Raw genomic sequence first — 22,056 nt, 5'->3', positions numbered from 1 at the left:
TTACATATGTTGCAAGTGTTTTAGAGGCATGTTGCAAGCATTTGTCCAAAATATTTTATCTGTTCTAGACGTATGTTACAAGCGTTTTGATGTGGATGTTGCAAATGTTTTATACATATGTTACAATAGCATGTTCCAAATATTTAATCTATTTCAATCTTATGTTGCAGCAAGTTTTTTATGTTGCAAGTTGCAAGTGTTTTATCTGGATGTTGTATATGTTTCACATATATGTTGCAAGTGTATGTTCCAGATGTTTCACCTGTTTCAGACGTATGTCGCATTCAAGTGTTTCATGTTGTTCGGAGAGTCAGGTGGCGCAGGGAACAATGGTGGGTCGAATTGAGGCAGACGGGGTGGACTGTGCGTGCGAGGCGAGTAGTCCGGACACGCGGGCATAGCGACGGGGGCGGGATGCGCACGGGGCGGGGCCAATTAGCAGACGGGGGCAGGCTGCGCAGGCGTCCGAACGCGTACGTCCTGTCCGGATGTCCAAACACTAGCCATATCGATCTAGAAAAGCTAAAACGACTTACAAGTTAGAATAGATGAAACAGTACAAGATACGGTTAATATTATCACAGGATACATATAGTCGATTGAATGTTTCCAATCTAAAAAAGTCCAAATACTACCTCTATCTACAGCCTACACGGAGGATACGTCACTCGCTGGCAACTTTGATGAAGGTATCTTCCAGCGTTGCATCAGATAGGCCCCAGGCAGCGATGTTCAGCCAGCTCTTGGCATTCTCCATGGCCTCAAACACCTCACTAATCCTCAGCCCCTGCTTCGGCATCTCAAACTTCTGCGTCCCAGAGATGCGGTGCACTCTGTTCGCCACAGGGCACAGGGACCGGACGAGCTGCTCCACCGCCTCCTCTTCGCCCGCCGCAGTTGTTATGGTGAGCACATATGTGCCTCCATACTTGGCTTTCAGCTGGAAGAATGTCATGAAGTGGTGGACATCTTTTAGCAAGTTGGTAGTAGATCAGTACAGAACTACAGACTTGTTACATGGATAAGACCTACCTCTTTGGAGTTTCCAATGCACTGCAGGCTCCCGTTTACCATGATTCCTATCCTGTCGCATAGAGCTTCAGCCTCTTCCATCGAATGCGCTGAAAGTTGAAGGCACAATCATGTTGTCAAAGTTCAAGATGGCAGCTAATTAAAAAAATACTATCATTAGGGAAGCTGAGAATGGAGTGGTGTCTGAAAATACAGGTGGAATATAGTACTTGTCAGAATTATGGCCCTGTTCTCTTTGGCAGACATCACAGCATTCCACAGTGCTCTCCTTGACGCTGGGTCCAATCCGGAACTTGGTTCGTCCATGTAAACAACCTACAAAATGCACTCCACATTGATTTTTACATGGGCGAACTGTACAAGAAAGACACATCACAGCATTCCACATTGATTTGCCGCAAACACAACTCTTTCTGATAATTGTACAAGAAATGAACTCTATTCCAGAATTATGGTCAGGTATGTAAATACAAGCAAGCACCTTAGGATCACCAATTAGAGATATAGCAACACTGAGACGACGCTTCATGCCACCACTGTATTTTGCCACACGCTTATCAGAAATACCGTCATCAAATAGCCTTACACTTTTCAGAGAATGTTCCACAGCCTGGAGGAGAGAAACAGTACTTTGATTTAATTGACACACAGCACATAATGGTCAATGTGATTGATGTTATTGAAACAAGAATACAAAATAAGATAGGTGACTCTTAAGTTTTGGAAAGGTCTTTTAAAGGTCCAGGGTGATTTCTGCAATGTTTTTTTTCCTCAAAAAAGATTTTCTGCAATGTAGGAGTTTCAAAATAAGAGATAGCTCACAAACTAGATTATGGGAAAAATACTTGGATAGGCTATACACACCTAAAAGAGAATTTTTCTAGCATGTATAATATTGTTTATTACCTACATGCTAATGTTGGGAATGTATTGAATTCAATGCCTCTTACTATCTCTTTTCGAAGAGATTTAATTGGTGAAAAATTATTGACTGGCATAATCTAGTATCTAGAATAGGCATTACTCAACTTTTTGACGTGAGGGATATTTTTAACTGGGGCCTACATAATCATGGTCAATTTTTAGTACGTCGATGTACCAATTTCTGATAAATCACAGCACTCCCTCTACCAACAAATTCATTTGAAAAGATCTTCTTTTGGTACTTTTAGTGATGTGTAATTTTAACACGATAACTTAGCCAACAGGAATTGAACTGGTAGCCAAAGGTGTTGTTTCTGGAATTGCAATAAAACAATTAAACACCTAGTTTTTACTGTCAGTATGTGTATGTTAAAACAATTTGGAACATTGTTCATATAGCTATTACGTACTGGTGCGGGTCAGCAACAAAGCAATCGTAAATATACAGGTCACATAGAATTTAGGGAGTTAGGGTGGCAAATGGAACTTATCAGTTTCATGGAAAGAATGCCAAAAATAAACCAGTAAAAGTTAACTTGTGGCCAGACATTACCACATCTAATGCTCCACCCCTCAAATTCTTAAGTCTGCCATAAAACATCAAATGCTCTTGACCTGTCAGTGTTTCCCATAGCAAGCTGCATGGAGATTATCAACGAAAAAGGGTAGCGATCACAAGCAAACAAATTGCCCACCTTAAACTTTGCAAGAAAATTGGTTCAGAATTATAGAGTCACTTTTTTTGTAACAGAAGCTTAGTGAGAAACAGGAAGTTAACTGTCGGTGCAGAATGTGACCAACTTAATAAATATATTTGTAGTTTTGCTGTACGTTGTGATCGGAGGTAGCCTAGCACTCAATGACACGGGATTTATACTGGTTCAGGTAACGTACCCTACGTCCAGTGTGGGTCGATCGGTGACTTTATTTCTGAGCCCAGGTGCTCGAAGTCTGTAGTGGGGTAACAAACGAGAAGGAGAAAGGAAGAGGTGTACAAGAGGTTCGATTGGCTTCGACCGGAAGGGTTGCGGTCGGAACTAGGTGGTCCTGCAGTTCGGAGTGTTGATGTCGATCTAGTGAGTCTGAGCTTGAAGAAGTCGATCTCCCCTCGTTGGAGGGAGCGCATCCCCTTTTATAGATGAAGGGGATGGCTTTACAGGTGAGAGGGAGAGAGTACGGATGTTTCTAAGCCTTGCTGCCTATGGTGATGGAAACTGGATAATGGTTGACGCCCCCCAATACTCTTGATGTCGCTGTAGGATGTCAGATGTGCACGGGAGGTCGAGCTATCTTCTTCAGGAAGGATGACGCCGGTACCTGCAAAATACTTCTTGATGCCTAGTGGCATGTGAGGAGCCGCGCTATATTCACCCGGTATGGAATATCCTGGAGCTCATACTGCGATCGATGTCCAGAGACACGTGGGGGGCTTACCATATGGGAGTTTCTAGCGGCCCCTACAATACTTTGTGGCTGCAGAGCACTGTCTCGCAGGGTATGGTCCCTGGTGCCGTGGTTTGACTTGCGAGCCCCGTCTTGCCTTCCTTCGTACGCCTTCTGGTTCTTTCCGAGCGGGCGTCCCGGTCGGATGGTCCCCAGTCGGTTCCGGCGCGCCAGTCGAAGAATAGCGATGAGCAGGGCTTTCTATGAACCCTGGTCGGAGACACGGGATCGAAGTTGGAGGTGGTCCTCAGGCCAGGCTTTCCGAGTGGAGGCCGTGTGAAGGCGGCCGGGGCCTGACGCTAGCGCTCCGATCGGAGAGGCCATTCGGAGTTGGCCTGAGCCTAAGCTAGTGCTCCGGTCGAAAAGATGGGCCGAAGGCGGCCAGGGCCTGAAGCGAGTGCTCCGGTCTGTTGAGTTCAGACTCTTGGGCCGGTCCAGAAGAAGAAAAGGCCGTCCTTCTGGGCCGAACCTTGGCATGGAAGCCGGTCCCCGAGGGACCCCGGGTTTATGAACCCGACAGGAGCCCCCGAGCCCCCGGGCGATTCGGACAGAATCGTCTGGGGGGTTTTTGTCTTGCCGGTGAGTGCGTGCGAGCGCACCCACGGGTGTAGCCCCCGAGCCCTAGACGGTTCGGGCCGAACCGGCTGGGGGTGTTGTCTCAGCAGGTGTGTATGCGTGTGTTTAGTTTGAGATGGAATTTTGTTTAACCATGGCGTCGTTGTGCAGCCGAGGTGTTTTTAAGCGCGGGGATTGGATTGAGACAGAACTTAATGATCCTGGCGTCGGTGCGTGCCGGGGATCGGGCGAGGAAGTTTTTAGTTTTGAAACAAGCCCTGGCGTCGGTGCACGTCGTGAACGGAAATAACTTGGCTTTGGATGCAACAGAGTTCGATCTTTAGCGTCGGTGCGCGCCGTGGGATCGGGTAAGGCGGAGTTGCGAGTAGTCCTAGGCATCGGTGCTCGCCGTGGACTGAGAGAGTTAGTTTAGTTAGTTCAGGAAGCCGTTACGTGAGTTTAGTAGTCGCGGTCCCAGGAGCCATAGCCGGATGTCGCCAATCCTATCGACGCGAGTTTAGGAGTCACGGTCCCAGGAGCCGTAGCCGGATGTCGTCGATCCTGTCGACGCGAGTTTAGGAGTCGCGGTCCCAAGAGCCGTAGCCGGATGTCGCCGATCCTGTCGATGCGAGTTCGGGGTCGCGGTCCCAGGGTTTCTTTGGAGCGCAGTGAAGCCGTCTGAAGCCATTACGAAGACATTATTAGTTTAGTTAAAGATCGGACGAGGCGGTGCTCGCGGGTCCAGGCGTCGGTGCGCGCCGGGAACCGAGCGAGTCGTAGTCGTGGATCTAGCGAGTTCGAGGTCGCCGTCCTTGGCATTTTTCTTGAGCCCCCGAGCCCTGTCGGACCTTCATAGGGGTCGATGTGAGTTTATGTGCGTTTACCCCATCCTCAGTTCCTCACAACCAGAGGGGCTGAGTTTCATCTCCTGTCCCGATCGCTCGGGCTCGAAAGACTAGCTCAGTGAGTTGTTAACGGGTGTGATCGAGTGGAATTCGGGTCCATCGTTCGTGACGGGGTCGGCATAGCCCTCTTGTGACATTCCACTACTCCTTTACCTGCAACCCGACAGATGCCTAGGTCGTTCCGGAGACCGAGCCTGGGTGGCCTTTCGGCCTCCCCTCGATGGAGATTATGTGGGCTTGGCGAGAGGTTCAGGATCGAACGAGAAGGTTGAGATGACCCAGTCTGCCAAACCGGACGAGGGCCGCACGGGGCTCATCTGTGGTTTTCTCTCCTGGCTCCGTTTCGGTTGCTCATATCGAATGACACAACCGCCGCTTCGTGACGCAATCACGGAACCTTTTGATGCATTTCGCTGCATGTGCGATGCTTAGTTCCCGAGCCCCCAGGCGGTTCATGCCCTAACCGTCCGGGGGGTTTAGGCGTATGGTATGAAATGCGCGTATGGATGTATGAAATGATTATAAAGAAATAGAGGGGTTTTTACAGTGTTTACCTTTGATAGTTTTGAGTGACAGGGCTTGGAGAGCTTCAGTCGGAAATGTCCGACTAGGACCCACGCTCGTCGTTCGTGACAGAGTCGGCGTGGCCCACATGGGGCGTCCCTTCGCTTCCTACCTGTGTCCCGGTGCTTATCCTGAGTGAATCAATTGACTTAGGAGGCCGGTTGATCTCTCTTGATGGAGATCTCGCTGTTGGATCTCTCCAGGTCTGGCCATGGCGACTGGAGTGACGAGGTTTGAAGAGCTCCAGTCGGAGACGTCCATCCGAGACCTGCGCTTGTCAATCGTGGGTTAGCCTTTGTGTGAACTGTTTTCCGTATTAACGAACACATGCTTACCTTGGCGACCTGAGAGACAGGGTTCAGAGAGCTCCAGTCATCCGACCGGAACCTTTATCTCAGGTGCTTATCCTGGGTGAATCAATCGACTCAGGAAGCCAGTTGATTTATCCCGGCGGAGATTTCACTGTTGGGTCTCTCTAGGTCTGGCCTGGGGAGACGAGGAGTTGTCCGCATGCGGTGGCGCTTCGGTTTTTGTGCCTGACGTGCGGTAGTGGTTGGTCGTGCGGTAGTGGTGGGCCATGTCCTGGTCACGTCCCGCCTGATCAGGAGCCGCTTCGTCACACTGGACACGTCCCGTCGGTCAGGGGGCGTCCCATCTGCATTAAATGGAAAAAAAGAGAGAAACTCTCGCTCTATCGTTCTACCTTCCCCGATTGGCGCGCCCTTCCCTAACCGTTGTCCCTTTCCTTTTAAGTAGGAGCAGGGAGAGGTTTTTGCTCCGTTCTTTTGCCTGTTCTTCTTCTTCTGTCGCCCTCTAGCTATTCTTGCCGTGAGCGTCCCTGAGAGTCACGGTGGTCTCTAGGAAAGAGAAGGCAGAGGGTGAGAGCGGAAGAGAAGAACTTACTGATTCTTTTTGCAATCCGGGGTGAGGATGTCGGACTGGAAGTCATCCACCGTGAGGAAGTCAGTGCTGGAGGCCTTCGTCTAGAAGGGGTTTCTACCACCGCAGGAGGTGGCGCACTGGAGGGTCCCCGGAAAGGAGGAGTCCCGCAACCTCTTCCCGATGAGGTGGTTTCATTCCTTACCTTCCATGAGCGTGGTTTGGGATACCCCGCGCACTGGTTCCTGCACGGGCTTCTCAACGAGTGGGGCCTAGAGCTGTAGCATCTCAATCCGATGGTGGTGCTACACCTCGCTGGTTACGTTACTGTCTGCAAGGCTTTTCTTGGGATGGAGCCACACATGGATTTCTTCCGGCAGCTCTTCTCCCTGAGAGCCTTGACGGCGGGGGACTCGGCTGAGATCGTGCTGGTGGGAGGATTCGCCCTGCTGAGGAAGCTAGGCATGGGAGACTCGTATCCTGGGTACCTCCCCTACGACTCCAATCGATGGTGGCATGGGGAGTGGTTCTACATCAGGAATCCGGTGGCGGTGCCATTCCTGGTGTTCACCGGCAGGAGGCCGGAGAAAAAAAAAAGTTAGTCGTGGGGCTGCACCAAGAAGGAGAAGCACAAGGTGGGAGTCATCGAGGTGGAGCTCTGGAAGCTCATGAAGAGCGGTCTCAATGGGGTGTGGGTGTTTCACTCCCTGTACCGCCGCCAGGTCATGCCATTGGCAGAGAGGGTGCGGCCGATGTGGATGTACGATGGCCTTTTGGACCCGGACCATACATCGTCGGAGGATCTACCGGACGATGAGGTCTGGAGTCGCATTGGCTGGGTGCTGCAGTTGAGGCCGAAGGAGAGGGTCGAAGGGAGGCCCATACCTTTCAACTCTTCGATCGTGTCCTGCCTGGTTCGTTCCCTTCTCTAATCTGCGCATTTTTCTCTACTTTTCTCATTTCTTGATTGGGGGTCGTATATTCTGTAGGGGCTCGGAAAGTACAAGTCCTAGCCACACCTTCCCAAGGGACCAGAGGGCTAGGCCTAGCAAGCCGCTCAGAAGGAGGCGGCAGACACCCAGAAGAAGAAAAGAATTGAGGAGGTTCGACGGAAGGAAGAGAAGAAGAAGGAGGTCGCCCGGCGCATAAGGGCCGGGGAACATAGGAGCGACGTCGAGTCGGAACTCGCGTCGGAGGATCCTCCTATGGATTTGGATGACATGGTCTTCTCCGACGAGGAGGAGAGTCAGGAGGTCGTAGTGACCTCGGTGGATCGTTGCGGCCCTGCGGCGACGTCCGCTGGTGGTGAGCAGGAGGCCATGCGGCGTGCGGCGGTTCCTACGTCGAGGAAGCGCGCAGCGAGTGCGGACGTTGTTGGTGAGCGAGCGGTGAAGCGGCCGCGGTCACCGCGCCCTTTGGCAGCGTCGCCGGTTCCGTCGTCATCTGTGGCGGGCGCGGCTGAGCGAGCCGAGCGGTCCGAGGAGCGGACGGGAGCTCATGCGGTGACGGAACCGGTGCCAACGACAGACTTGCAGCCGAAAGAGGCCTTGCCTGTCACGGCTATAGTCGAGCAGTCCGGGCGGTCTAAGGGGCATACTAACGCCCGGTCGATACGCGACTTGTAGTCGGAGGACGCCCCGTCCGCTGCTCTAGTCGGGGAGTCCTGTGCCGGAGGTCGCAGCGACTCGTAGGGCGGGCAGGAGCCGGTCGAGATGACTCCGACTCCATTCGAAGCGAGGGGGCGTGGGTCACAGCCTAGGAGCGGTCCTCGGCCCGTAGGTCCATGGTCGCCGGAGCCTGCCTTCCGGGTCATGCCACTCGCCACCCGGTATGTTTCCTTTAGTTGCTTCTTTGATTCTTGCTGGTCGAGTCTTTTTGGAGTGTGGCTTACCCGCGATTTTTGTTAGTGGACGGGGGATGTCGGGGTTGAGCATCGCCCTGACCCCCATGCAGGAGGTTTGGAGGTCCACACTGCAGCGTGTGGCGACGAGCGAAGGTGGCAGCGGGGTGGTGGCAACAAGGCCTTCCTTCCTGGGGGCGTTGCCCCACGGGGGGGCTGCTGATAAGGCAGCAGCGGCGGTGGCGGTGTTGGCGGCGATCCCGGTGCCGATGGCGGAGGTGACACTCGCGGCCCCTTCTTCGGCGGTCGCGGTGGAGGAGACAAGGGAGAGCGAACTCCCTATCTCGCCGGGTGGAGGGCTGCACGACCTATCCTTGCCGTCGGAGCTGAAGGCGCCAGAGGGAAGTGTGGCCGGGATGGAGTTGGGACGCCCAGCGGCGTCCCATGCGAACGTGGTGGTGGAAATCCCATCTGACGACGAGGCAGATACCGTGGCGGAACCGGTGGTGTCGCCGCGGGAGCTGGTGGTGGTCCGGTCGGAGGCTGGGCCCTCCGGCGGTTCATCGGAGGGTGACCTGGAGTGGCCCTTCCCCAAGGACCCGTCGAAGGCAAGGTTCATCCTTCGAGATTCCCGGGAGCGCCAGCTCTGGGACATTCTCGGGGGGCAAGGGCATGCCGCGGTGTTCGAACTCACCAAGCTATCTGCGAAGCTTGATAGTACTCGGAAGCAGGCTCAGTTTGCCTGGTAGCTGGTTGAGGTCGACCTACAGCTCGCCACGGAGGTGAGTTTCTGGTACTTATCCTTGCCCTTTGAATCTTTTCATCGGTTGTTTTTAGCATTCTTGTTCTTCATAGGAAATAAGGAAGGTGTCGTCCCGCAAGTCATACTTCCTCCGGACGGAAGACGCCCGGACGGCCGAGCTAGAGTACCGGGCGGAGTCCGCTTGCCATGAGTCCCAAGTTCGGACGGCCGAGGTGGCCGCGGCGCGAGCGGAGGGGCAGCGTGCGGCGGAGCGGGCGACTGCTACCGAGTAAGGGCTCGAGGCGGTGAAGGCCCACCATGAGGAGATCGAGGCGGGGTTGCGGATGTCCCTGGCCAATACTGAGGCGGCGCTTCAAGAGGCCTTGGCAGCCCTTGAGCCAGAGTGGGCCACCCTGGAGAGGGCATAGAAGGCCCTAGAGGCGGAGCAGAGGGTCTGGTCAGAGGCGGATCAGGAAGTGCTCGCGCTCCGGAGCCAGGTGATGGGGATGGAAGACGCGGGTGCCCGGCTGCGTGAGCAGGTGGCCCAGCAGGCAGAGAATTTCTTCACCCTTGAGGCCTCTCGCATCGGTGCGTACCCTTTTGTTTTCTCGCGGCGTTGATTTTTCCCTCAGCCTGTTTGTGAGTTTGTCGCCCTTCCTCCAGAGCTAGGTGAAAGGGTGAAGGCGCTGGAGCGAGACCTAGAGACGTCCAAGGCGAGCCTCAGCCGGAACGCCGAGGAGCTGGCCAAGTCCCATGAAGAGCGACGTGCTCTCGAAGGGGATCTCGACCAGATCCACAACGTTGCCCGGCTCATCGTCTCGAAAATCTTCGGGTCGGCGCCAAGTACCAGAGCGCATGCGGTCCAGCTGGCGGAGGTCCCGGACACGGTCAAGGGCCTCATCAGGAGCGGGCTGTTTTATGGAGCATCGGGGGTGCTGACCTCGGTGGCGACGCACCACCCGAACCTAGACTTCGACGCTATCTGCAATGGGTATGCTGAAGGTCTGAGCATGGAGGATATCCAATCCATCGGGGTGAGCTTGCTGCCGCACACGCGGTCAGTGTCAAAGCAAGTCTCCACTGAGTGGGTGATGGACGTCCGTCGTCAAGACATGGCCCGAAGCATGCGTGGAGAGAATGCTTCCGAGCCTACGGATAGCCTGGAGCCTGGTTTGGGGGGAAATGTTGCCTCGGCCTCGGTCGAGCCGAACGTCGTGTCGCCAGGGGGTGAGCAGCCTACGCCTTCGTCGGTCGCGCCGCCAGCAGATGCCGCCGGATCGGTTTAATAGCTTGCAAAATATAATTTAGTTAGTAAACATAAAAAGTTTTAAGTTCATGGGGGAGCCCCCATGTAAGACGTTCGTGGTGTGTTTTAATGACTGCAATCGGTTTTTGTTCTTATGATGGAGTTGCTCCGTTCGGGGAAGCTTGTTCCCTTTCGTTCCTTAGTTTTCCCTTAGCATAATTTTGTTTTAAATTTCTTTCTCTCTCGTACCTACCCGTTTGTTCTATAGGCTGCAACTTTGCGAGCCCGGGACATGGCCCGCGAGGCTTGGCCGGTCGTAACCATAGGAAAAGGTGGGGTGCAATCAGTCGGAATGTTTCAAAGCAAAGCTACGTAAGGTAAAACAAATGAACGAACTGCCCTTTTATTTAGGTAGGAAGGAGTTTCTCCATACGAAAGTAAAAGAGTACTTAAGGTAAAAACAAAAACAGAGGGGTAGTAGAGCCCCCTAGTGGAGCCCCCAAGCGCCCCGAGCCGAAAAGTTTTCGGGTCGGGGTGCTCTTATAGGAGCGTTCGCTAAGTAAAGGTAAGACTGAAACTTAGGAAAAGAGAAAAAAGACATAGCTGTTCCAAGGTCGTCGGAGAGAGCGTCGTCGTTGTCGTCCTTCAGTTGGTAGGCTTCCGGTCGGATCACTTCAGTCGTCTGGATCCTTGTCCGCTGCGCCCCCTTCTTCGGTCACCGCCTCCTCGCCTTTTTCCTCCTTTGGCCTGCCAGCCTACCTCAGCAGGCGCTTGAGGAGCTGGCAGTCCTTGTAGAGATGGTTGATGGGATAGTTGTGGTTGGTGCACGGGCTCTCCATGAGCTCGTGAAAGTGGCCCGAAGGGTCCTGCTGGGGCTGAGTGCCCGCGTAATCTGCCGCGGTGGCCAACGTGGAGTTGGCCGATCAGCGGTGATCTTTTCTGTTCTTCTTTCCTCTCTAGTCGAGGGGCCCTCATCTTGATCCTGGCGCTTGGCCTTACCTTTGTCGCGGCCCCCGTCGAAGCGCGGCGGAAAAGGCGCTTGCTGGGGGTGTTGGACAAAGGTCCGTGGTTCCAGGCTATCAGGGCTGGGACTTCGGCCAACACTGCGCGCGTCTTGGTTTGGCCCGAGCCGCGCGTAGATAGGCGGTCGGCACGGGGTGGTCATCAAGTCAAGACGAGGTGCGGTTGCGGCTTCTTGTGCCGCAATCGGTGGTTGTGGCAATGACAGGGTGTAGTGCCCCATCTATTGCGTCCCTGTTCCCCAGACGGGGAGCGAGGTCGTGAGTCGGTGTCGCGATACGGAGCACTCCACTTGTTGAACGGTGGCGGTCTCCAATAGTGCCTGGAGGTTCTGGTGGATTGCTCGTCCACGAGGGTCGTTCGGCTCAGGCAGGTCACGTAGGAGCATTGCCACGGCGGCAACATTCTGACAGGCCTGAGCGAACTGTGGGGGGTCGGTCCCCCGAACTGAAGTGTTGTGCTAGGGCTGACGGGCGTGACCCTGAGCGCCGCTCGCCGGTCTATGCGCACGGGGCGCAGTGTGGTGCGCCGAGCGCATTGGTGCAGTTGGTGGCTCATGCGGCCACTGTCATCGTAGATCCTCCCCATGCTCACGTGTGAGCTCGAGGGTCTCCACGTGGGGGCCCGGCGGGACGTAGGTCCGGAAGGACTCCGTTACCCCTTGCGGCTGTTCCGGGGCATCCGCCGCAGCGTACTCCCGGGACCGACGGTGGCTAGGCGCCACATCGCCGATGCTGGAGCCGTCATTCCCGACGTCGTCATCCATGATGTTGAGGAAACGGGTGGGAGCATAGCTCGCCATCCCCACGAACTCAGACATGAGAGGGTGTGGCGCTAGCACCTTTTGGAGTCCCCTGGCATATGCATCCGCGGAAGACGCGAGGCCATAGGGGAACCAGCCGTATGGCGGCTGCGACGGGGACAACGGTAACCCACCGGGTATTTGGCGGAAGATAGAGCGTAGTGAGTAAATAACATCATGTATATTACTCACAGCGGGGTTTGAGCAGAGAGTTTGCTCGAAATGAAGTGCAGATGCCGCGCCGTCGAAGTCGCGCATCCCGGAGTCGATGGAGGACGTCCCTCCGACTGGTGCTAGGTCGCGAGCCTCCTCGCGGAGGTGGAGTACGCCGAGCCGGTCGGCGACGAAGTTCAGGCTCCCGAAGCGAAAGGCCTGGGATGGCTCGAAGACGGGTGGAACCCGCATCCCGGCGGGCGAGAGTGCGGGGCACTCCAGCGAGCCGAAATGAATCGTATCGCCCAAACCCGCCACGGCGGGGATGGCGGAGAAATGGGCCATCCAATTACCAAAAAAGTGTTGAACATACAGCGTCCTCCCCACGGACGGTGCCAACTGTCGGTGCAGAATGTGACCAACTTAGTAAATATTTGTAGTTTTGCTGTACGTTGTGATTGGAGGTGGCCTAGCACTCAATGACACGAGATTTATACTGGTTCAGACAACGTGCCCAACATCCAGTGTGGGTCGTTTGGTGACTTTATTCCCAAGCCCAGGTGCTCGAAGTCTGTAGTGGGGTTACAAATGAGAAGGAGAAAGGAAGGGGTGTACAAGAGGTTCGGTTGGCTCTGACCGGAAGGGTTGCGGTTGGAACTAGGTGGTCCTGCAGTTGGGAGTGTTGATGTCGATCTAGTGAGTCTGAGCTTGAAGAAGTTGATCTCCCCTCGTTGAAGGGAGCGCATCCCCTTTTATAGATGAAGGGGATGGCTTTACAGGTGAGAGGGAGAGAGTACGGATGTTTCTAAGCCTTGTTGCCTACGGTGATGGAAACTGGATAATGGTTGACGCCCCCTAATACTATTGATGTCGTTGTAGGATATCAGATATGCACGGGAGGTCGAGCTATCTTCTTCAGGAAGGATGACACCGGTACCTGCAAAATACTTCTTGATGCCTAGTGGCATGTGAGGAGCCGCGTTATGTTCACCTAGTATGGCAAATCCTGGAGCCCATACTATGATCGATGTCTAGAGACACGTGGGGGGGCTTACCATATGGGAGTTTCTAGCGGCCCCTACAATACTTTGTGGCTGCAGAGCACTGTCTCGCAGGGTATGGTCCCTGGTGCCGTGGTTTGACTTGCGAGCCCCGTCTTGCCTTCCTTCGTACGCCTTCTGGTTCTTTTCGAGCAGGCGTCCCCGGTCGGATGGTCCCTAGTCGGTTCTGGCGCGCCAGTCGGAGAATAGCGATGAGCAGGGTTTTCTATGAACCCTGGTCGAAGACACGGGGTCGAAGTCAGAGGTGGTCCTCGGGCCAGGCTTTCCGATTGGAGGCCATGTGAAGGCAGCCAGGGCCTGACGCTAGCGCTCCGATCAGAGAGGCCGTTCGGAGTTGGCCTGAGCCTGAGCTAGTGCTCCGGTCGGAAAGATGGGCCGAAGGCGGCCAGGGCCTGAAGCGAGTGCTCCGGTCTGTTGAGTTCAGACTCTTGGGTCGGTCCAGAAGAAGAAAAGGTCGTCCTTCTGGGCCGAGCCTTGGCATGGAAGCCGGTCCCCAAGGGACCCCGGGTTTATGAACCCGACATTAACATTACTCAAATTGTGGACAAACACCAATTACTGTATAGATTTTGTTCATGTCCAATCGTATGTCCATTCCATCAATCTAAGCTGTGCCAGATGTAGGTTTAGTAAATCCTGTCAGCTGTTGTCAGATTAAGAGTTAATCAAATTTGATAGTGTGATGTAGCAATGAAAAATAAATTATATATGTTGATCGATGAACTATTGAACAATAGCTAGTCTTCCGGAATAAAGAGGAAATCAGGAACTTCTAAACATGATGTTTCCTGATTTAAACAATTGGGTATAGCAACACTCCTAAATTGGTGACATTTCCTGGGAAAGAGAAACCACAGTGTGAAATATCCTGTATACATTACTGATTTATGCATCTAAGACTGTTTATATTTACCATGCTAATGAGAGAGGTTTTTCCAGTGGGAAAAAGTCCATTTTGGCCCTTCAACTATGGCTGCAGTTTGTTTCTAGCCCTCTAACTCAAAAACTAGACACGCGCAGTCCCTTAACTCTCAAAACCATTTAAAATTGGCCCTCGCACCCATTCGACCGTGGTTTCGGCCTAGTCAAACCCGCCACGACCACGGTTTCGGCCCAGTCCTCATCCCTTCGTGACTGCCGCGCGGTCAACGAGCGAGAGCAGAGAGGGAAGGAGAGAGAGAGAGCACGCGTAGGGCAGAGCGGAGGGGGCAGAGGGCACTGGGGTGCCGCCGATGGTCCTGGGGCCTCGACGGAGCAGGCTCCGGTGTGAGCTGGGCGGCAACGGCGCTCGGCATGGAGGCGGCGGCTCACAGCGGCCCAAGGCGGCGTCCGTCTTGGCGCGACGACGGCTTCAGTCGCTGCGGCGCAGCAAGCGAGGGCGGCTACGAGCGGGCACGGCATCCCTACGGCCTCGTCGCGTAGGGCTCCGTGGCCCGTGCGGCTCGGCAAAGCAGAGCGGAGTCGGGTGAGCGGCCTCCTGCAGTGCTCAACTCCAATGCGATGGCGAGCAGTGGCTAGCCTGTTCTACGACGGCTGTGGCGAGCGCGGCTCCGACGGCTTCTTCGAAGGGTCGTGGACCAAGGTGGCCTTTGGGTCCGGCAGTGCTCAGCCGATTCGGGCTGGCGGGAGGTCGGTGGCGGTCTCCGACGAGCCGAGGCAAAGCTCTGATGCGGGGCTGGCCACGGCAGCAGACTGAGGGCAGCGGCGGTTGCCCGAGGTGGAGGCCAAGAGAGGAGGGGCGCTCCGCCGTTCCTTGCTCACGTACGGGCACACCAAGACGTAGCCGCGCAGGTGGTGTGGACCCCGGCCTCGGTGTCTCGGTGCTGACCTACGCGCCCTCCAGTGCCGCGTGGTAGGCCTCCTACGCGACGGCGCAGCAGCTCCTCTGGCGCATCGTCGGCCCCGCGCACCCCACCGGTCGCCATTGACGGTGGATGGCCGAGCTCTCCCCACCGCTCACTCCCCTCTCCCTCTCCCTCTGTAAATGGCGCAGGGCCTTGTGCGCTCACCCCACAACAACCTCCACGCTCCCAGTGCTCTCCCTTCCGCTCTCCGTGGACGGTCTAGTCATCTACCGCCTCCATTGCCGGCACACCCTCCGCAGCCGCTGTTCACCGGAGAAGGAGAGGGAGAGAGGGCCCCGGAGGAGGAGATCCACGCAGCCCTGCGCCAGATCCGCACCGCCCTTGCACGGAGACGGCAGCGTCGGAGGAGAGCCGTGCCCTGCTTCGCGCCACCCCTGCCCGTGCCCGGTTCCGCTGCAGCAGCAGCCGCTGGGCGCGCGAGGGCCCTCACCGCCGCTTGCCGGTGACGGCCCCGCGCGGTTGCCCGCCACCGTCGGGGTGGGGAAGGGGTGCGGATCCCGCCTAGAGGAGGTGGCGCCCCGCGCCGCCGGCCCGCCTGCCGCTCCTGCGCTGGAGGGAGAGAAAGAGGAAGAAGAGCGAGGGAGGCGTGGGGCTCTCTCTCTCTCTGCCCCGTCCGCTCCGCCCTACGCGTGCGCGCTCTCTCTCTCTCTCTCTCTCTCTCTCCTTCCCTCTCTGCTCTTGCTCGTTGACCGCGCGTTGACAGCGCGCAGGTTTGACTGGGCCAAAACCATGGTTGAATGGGCGCGAGGGCCAATTTTAAATGGTTTTAAGAGTTAAGGGACTGCACGTGTCTAGTTTTCGAGTTAGAGGGCTAGAAACAAACTGCAGCCATAGTTGGAGGGCCAAAAATGAAAGCGCCATTTGGACCAAGAATTCCAAAACACCGCCCACGTTGCATAGAAAGTGATAACCCTGTGACAGGAATTTTCTCTGCATTTCCATCTTTTCCATGGTACACTTTCTTAAGATTGTCGCATATTACTGAATAACTGCTATCCGATTTTTGTAAGAGTTGTTCAACTATTTCTCTCTGAAAACAGAAAAAGGGGAAAGCAATATTATTGTGCAAAGAATTTGGTAAGACAATATTCATGCAGGAGTAATTCCAAATAATATTCTTATCTCAACTTGCTGTGTCACATTATCTGCAACATCCAAGTTTGGTGGGATGGGTTGTGGTTGGGTCGATATAGTGTTCAGAATATCAAGTTAGCACACAGCTACTTTATTCTATTATTCAGATTTAATCAAGCAGAACATAAAAGCGTACAAAAATATAATTGTATAAGCATAAGGGTAATGGTGATAGATAGTATGGATGTACACCTCTCTCAAAACATCATTCCTGTCTGTTTCAACTGAGGATAGGAATTCTTGAAGCTGAATAGTCTGCATCTGACAAGTGTGAGAGCTCCAATCTGTGCTTGAGTGACAAGCTGATACTATTTTTCTAATTCCGTTTCGGAGGGTACCAAATTCATCCAAAAAGAATGTTAACAAAAGGAATGTGGCCCACTCGACTGCCATTATGATGATAATGTCTATCATTCCATTCTTGTGATCACTCAAGTCTTCCCAGTGTATTCCAGAAAAGTCTGTACGATACAAAGGCGATGGAGGTGGAGAGAACTCGTATATTATGCGGTACAAAGAAAATGGCGAGAAGAACTCCATAAGTGTAGTCCAGCTTCCTGAAGCGCAGAAAAAAAAAGATATTTTTTCTTAGAAGTAATAGTAGGGGGGTATAAGATATATCACAACAGACTTAGCCATAATGTAGGAAGTAGTTTGGGCACAGACTTGACATGGACATATCTTCAAAAATAGGCCTGAATAAATATTCTCCTAAATTGGCAGACCCAACTGTGAAGAGATATCCAGTCACTGCACGAAACAGTTACATATAATGATAGTTGATAATTTGCTGGAACCATCTGAAGAAACAGAAATGCAAACACTCGAGTAGAAGCATACCACTAGCAGTTCTGACTTTTGAAAAGTATGTTGCCATAAGAAAAGCAAATGAAATTTGCAAGTTTATGTAGGCGAAGTAAACCACAAATTGCACCCTGTAGTCACTCAATCTAAATAACTTTATGCCTGGCAACAGAAAGACAAGTATTATTTCCAAAGCAAAGTAATTCACATTATTTGAAATGCACAAGTGGTCCTAATGTGTGATTTCAACATATTCTAAATATTTTTTTCACCATATCAAAAGTAGCTATTATTAGAAGAAAACAAAAAAAAACTAAAACTAGTGTACTATTTTTTTTAGAATTACACAGTGCAACGTAGACACCCATACTATTAACCATTTGTGCAACCCTAACAATTCTAAAATGTACACTTTTATTTGGAATATTAACGCAGTGCATCTGTCAAATTGTGAAATGAATCGTCTTACCAAAAAGAGAGCAAAAAAACACCAAGAAGAGCATATACAGTAGCGATAGAAGAAGAAAATAACAGTATGATATAATCCAGTATGCCATATCTCCTAGGCCATGCATCTTCATTATAGTTCTTAGCTTCTGTTCCTTCTCATAGACTAAATTGCTCAGGATGACCTGCAATAGCAGCAAGTTTACATCTGATTATGCAACTAATGTCTATATCAGGAAAGAAAAGAAGTTCCAATCTACTACATGCTGTTCAGTCTACGGTAAAGGAGATCATACAGGGAAAAGAAGCATTATCATCCATACAAAAACCAATTTCCCTACTAAGAAAGATATATCAATAGGCAATTCTTGTTGAGCAACTCTAGGCATGTCTTTAATAAACTCAAACTGCATCTTAGTACCACTGCCCCTCAATTGAAGGTATGCATTTGAGACCTGCATAGGAGCACCATAAAATAAGTAAAACAATGCATAAACATTTAAATAATTTTTTCAACACGAAAACATTTAGTAACACAAAATTTTGACTTTCAAAGAACATTCAAAATTGTAAGAGTTTTTTTTAAAAGAGGGGTGTGGTGACAGATAGCAGAAGCTATCAAATAGAAAGCAAGGAAGTTTTAAACTAGTACATCTTAATTCATGAAATTTATATATTGGTGAGCTGAGTGTTGGGGGGCAAAACGATAGTATGTTGTGGCAAGTATGCTTCACTTGGAGAATTATACTTTTCATTCAAAAGAAATAATTACCAGATTCAGTAACCGTGGAACTCGAAGCAAGATTGGTGAAAATGAAAGTGAAGATAACGACAATGACAATTGAGTAGCACCCTTGTATGTTGAGTTGTATGAGACAATCAAGTTAAACTTGTTGAGGTCTGAGCTTGTGAGGTCATATGCTGTAAACAGAACAATATAAAGTTGATTAGAGTTGTCAATTAGGGGGGAAAGGAAATGATCAAGGAGAAGAATGGTAAAACCTGAAGCAATTTGATTGGCTTGCTTATCCTCTTTGTAATAAACTCTATATGATTCACTGTTAATGACTGATGAATCCTCTCGCCAGAGAAATAATCCTTCAATACATTCCGCATCTGATCCAGGCCAGTTTTTCAGATAATAATAGCTGTTAGGGTTCATCTTATTTCACAATGACTTAACCTAGTCATATTTCAGAAAAGGTACTCTGTCTGATCATGTGTCAACCAAATCGTCGAATATTTGTGGAAAAAATATCTGGTAAATTCCATTCTAAAAATAGTAATAATAATAATAATGCACTAAATGTTACTCCTAGGCACCTGTTTTCCTTTTCCTTTTTTTGTGAAAAATAGTTTTATTTTCCTTAAAAAATCAGAACAGAATTGCATATTTACCAGTAGATTTGTGCCAAGCTCAACTCTGTAAACACTAAATCATCTTCTGTACATAGCTCCTGGGCAGCCGTTAAGAACCTCACCTTTGGTGAAATTGCTGCGACCTTCTTGGACCGGAAAAGAAAGTGTCACGTTCTGAGTGCAGCTGCTCTGAAGAAAAACACGGTGGTTGCGGTGGTCAAAATCAGAACCGAGTTCCTCAGCGCCATTAGAGATAAAGCGCATTGCATCTGTACCCTGAAAATGTTTCGCGGGAAGTTAGATCAATGGCTCAATTCAACAAGCGCGCAGCAGAGCATCACACAAAGCTCAATTTAGGGAACCAACCAGTGCGAAATCAGCAATGGTGGAGATGTCGGCTGCAAAATTCAACTCATCGTGCTTGGGTAACGTGTTACTCATGACACCTACAAGAATCAGAAATCTGAAATTCCATTCCAAACCTGCAACAGCATTTTACTGCGAAAATTCAAGATGTGCGAGCATACTTTCTGCGAATGACCGGTTGGCACCAGTGACAAGGAACGTCGCGGCGGGGGGTTTCGCCCTTGTGATGGAAGCGCCCGTGAGATTGGTCGACGTCGAGGAACCGATGCCCATGTCGTCCGGTGCCGGCGGCAGCTGCAGCACCGGCGGCCATTTCGGCGCGGTCGGCAGGGGGCATTCGGTTGGGCAAACGAGCCCTCCTACCGTGTCCGCGCTGGAGCTGTTGGTGCTAGCGGTGCAGTAGCCGCAGTCGGTCCGGGGCCTGTGCGCCGCCGAACTGGCGTAGTAAGCTATCGCCACGATCATCTGAACCCCTCCGAGCAGCAGGCATATGAGGAGCGGGAAGCAGATGAGGCAGCAATTCGACCTGTGGTTGCGCCTCTGCAGATTGACAGTGTACGTAGAACATGTCAGGGTTCATCAGCGAAAAGCAATAGATTTGCTTGCAGCGCGGCGGAACGAGAATTGGGGGGGGGGGGGGGGGGGGGGGGGGGGGGGGCGGGGGTCGGAGCTGCGTTCTTCAGTTCCTCGGAATTCACAGGCAGAGGCAAACCTATAAAAAATCCTACCAAAAAGGAGTCCAGTAATACGAAGAGAGATTTGAATGATCAGGAGATGAGGACGCATCACCTGGATCACGAGATTCTTCCTGAAGAGTGCGTTGGTCTGCGCGAGGCAGTTGGCACCCATCGCTGCTCGGCTCCTCGCCTTGGAGAGAAGTGGAGAGCTCGAGGAGAAGAGAAGACTCTGCTGCTACACTGGACTGGGAGCAGGCGTGGCCAAGGCACGCACCAGCAGTGCAGCACTACGGGCCCGATTGGCACGGCTAGCGAAAAAAACAGCTCTTGCTCTGACTCATATGGAAAAGCAGCTTTTTCTGGCTCTGACTTATTTTATACGAAAACGTTTAACAAAACGGTTTTTTCTAGCTTTTTAGAATGTATATAAGATGTCAATTGTCCAAAATACCCTTATATTTCTTTTTTTCTCTTTTCTTTTTCTTTTTCTCTTCATTTTCCTTTTCTTTTTCTTTCCTTTTTTCTTTCTCTTTTCTTCTCCCCTTCTTTTCTTTTCCCCTCCTCTCTCCTTATCCGATCGGCATCTCTTTCCTTCTCTCACTCTCTCTCGGGCGCCGTCTAGGCCATCACCCGCGCCCCCACCTCCGGTCCTCTGCCCTCCACCTTCGGCCCCGCACCCCCACCTCCCGCCGGTGGACGCTGCCGATGCTGCGCCCCGCCCGCCGCCGTGGTCTCCACCGGCGCATCAGGCGCGTCACGCCGCCGCCGGTGCTCCACCCGCCGTCGATCCGCCCCAAGCCCGCCGCCGTGGTCTCCGTCGGCGCATCAGGCGCGTCACGCTGCCGCCGATGCTCCACCCGCCACCAGGTTAGCCCTGCACCCGTGCCGCTCGGTCCCGAGGACAGCGATGGAATTGGACACGTTTGGATGGGGATGAGCCGTGATAAGCCACTATTTTTGGCTTCTCACGCGGGGAGGAATGCACTCACCGCGTTTTGCGGGGCTTCTGCCGGCTTCTGGTCGCGAGCCATCTCGAGGAGCCACCGTTTGGCACGGCTTCATCAAAAGCCGCTCGAGAAGCTGCTCGATGAGCCGTGCCAAAGGGGGGCTACATAAGCTGTGGCCTTCCACGTGCAAAAGACGGTTTTGCCCACAACGGATCATCAACTCTGCAATCTGCATTTAGAGCATCCTTCCTTTGCTTCGAAGAAAGGTCAATTTCGAGAAACAGCATCAGGATATCACAGTGCCCAGCAAGGATGCGGTAGCATTAATTCTATAGGGGTGGGTGGATTTGGCTATTGTGCATGGTCAGAATTAGTAGGGTGCTATGCTCAACATCAATGTTTGGAAATCCCATGAAAAAAACGGACTTGCTACCGTCCGTATGTCCGTCTAGGGCGCTAGTGTTCGGACGCTACTGCGTAGGTAAGAGAGTTCGCGTCCACCTAGTTTCGCACGCCCTACCATGTGGACCCCACGCTGCTTCCCTCCCCACCATCACGCTCGCTCTGTTTCGCCCGATGACTATTGGGCCTGCACGTGAGAAACCCACATGGGTCCCAGTCACCTGCCCTGGCTGCAGAGGCGTCTACCAGCCCTAGGCCCCTACACGGTAACCCACGGCGGCGCCCCAACAGCAGCGAAGGCGTCTGCAGCAGGTGGATCTCATTACAACATGTGCAACATCCCGATCTACTGTTGCAACATCTAGATGAAAACACTTGCAACATACGTCTGAAACAATTAAAACACTTGCAACATACGTCTGAAACACCTGAAAATACTTGAAATCCATTGCAAAAACGTATGCAACATCCAAATGAAATACTTACAACATACGTATGAAACACCTGAAACACTTGAATCATACGCTTGCAACATGCATGTTATGCAACATCCAGATATACTTCTGCAACATCTAGATGAAACACTTAAAACATATGTTTGAAACACATGAAACATATGCTTGCAACATGAAACAAACGCTTGCAACATGCATATATAGTCATTGCAACATACGCAATATCCAGATGAAACACTTGAACACATACATCTGAAACACCTAAAATAAGACATCACCGACGGCCGCGGACTACCTTGTGGGGAATTGCGGTAGCCAACAAGCGCTGGAGTGCAGTGGCGAGCAAGGATGGCGGGAGGCGGGAGGCTCGGGGCGGTGGAGAGAGGAAGGATGGGCGCCAAGTAGGCGCTCAAGCGCGCCGTAGCGGTCATCGT

At 52.3% G+C, this 22,056-nt stretch overlaps 1 pseudogene; it reads right to left on the bottom strand.

Annotated features, from left to right (window-relative positions):
• Window positions 1-664: 664 nt before the first annotated feature.
• LOC136471448 (ABC transporter A family member 8-like) lies at window positions 665-20,094 on the bottom strand (annotated as a pseudogene).
• Between the last annotated feature and the right edge of the window lie 1,962 nt (window positions 20,095-22,056).

This window comes from Miscanthus floridulus, chromosome 8 (genome assembly GCF_019320115.1).
Source record: "Miscanthus floridulus cultivar M001 chromosome 8, ASM1932011v1, whole genome shotgun sequence".
NCBI classification, from domain to species: domain Eukaryota; kingdom Viridiplantae; phylum Streptophyta; class Magnoliopsida; order Poales; family Poaceae; genus Miscanthus; species Miscanthus floridulus.
Note: the sequence above shows the minus strand (reverse complement) of the source record. Positions and strands in the feature narration are given on the sequence as shown.